The sequence below is a fragment of the Hippopotamus amphibius genome, chromosome X (assembly GCF_030028045.1).
Source record: "Hippopotamus amphibius kiboko isolate mHipAmp2 chromosome X, mHipAmp2.hap2, whole genome shotgun sequence".
Lineage (NCBI taxonomy): Eukaryota > Metazoa > Chordata > Mammalia > Artiodactyla > Hippopotamidae > Hippopotamus > Hippopotamus amphibius.
In genome coordinates, this window is record NC_080203.1 from 73,806,252 (window position 1) to 73,807,497 (window position 1,246).

Here is a 1,246-nt window from a genome sequence, read left to right on the forward strand (position 1 = left end):
CCAACCTAGGGTCCGTCAACAGGAGTAGGAATCCCCATAAAATCAAGCATTGAAGGCCAGCAGGATTTGAATGCAGGACTTCCACAGAACTGGGGGAAACAGAGACTCCACTCCTGAAGGGTACACACAAAGTAGTGTGGACACCAGGAACCAGAGGGAAGGAGCAGTGATCCCATAGGAGACTGAACCAGACCTACATGCTGGTGTTGGAGGGTCCCCTGCAGAGATGGGGGGGCGGCTATGGCTCACCACAGGGACAAAGAAACTGGCGGCAGGGTTCTGGGAAGAGCTCATTGGCATAAGCCCTGCCAGAGCCCACAATTAGCCCCATCAAAGAGCCTGTAAGCTCCACTCCTGGGTCACCTCAGGCCAAACAAGCAACAGAATGGGAACTCGGCCCCACCCATCAGCAGACAAGTGGATTAAAGTTTTACTGGGCTCTGCTCATCAGAGCAACATACAGCCCTACCCACCACCAGTCCCTCCCATCAGGAAGCTTGCACAAACCTCTTAGATAGCTTCATCCACCAGAGGGCAGACATCAGTATCAAGAAGAACTATAATCCTGCAGGCTGTGCAACCAAAACCACAGCCACGGAAAGACAGAGAAAATGAAAAAGCAGAGGACTTTGTACCAGATGAAGGAACAAGATAAAACCCCAGAAAAACCACTAAATAAAGTGGAGATAAGCAACCTTCCAGACAAACAATTCAAAATAATGATAGCGAAAATGATCCAGGACTTTGAAAAAAGACTGGATGCAAAAATCAAAAAGATGCAAGAAAAGTTTAACAAAGACTTAGAAGAATTAAAGAACAAACAGAGATAAGCCATACAATAACAGAAATTAAAAATAAACTAGAAGGAACCAATAAAAGAATAACGGAGGCAGAAGAACGGATAAGTGATCTGGAAGACAGAATGGTGAAAATCACTGACATGGAAACGAATAAAGAAAAAAGAATGAAAAGAAATGAAGACAACAAAAGAGACCTCTGCAACAACATTAAACTCACCAACATCTGGATTATAGGGGTCCCAGAAGAAGAAGAGAGAGAGAAAGGAAGAAAGAAAATATTTATTTAAAGAGCCTACAGTAGAAAAAAATCCCTACTATGGGAAAAGAAATAGCCACCAAGTCCAGGAAGCACAGAGTCCCAGACAGGATAAACACAAGGAGAAACACGCAAGACACACAATAGTCAAATTGACAAAAAATAAAGACAAAGAAAAATTATAAAAAGC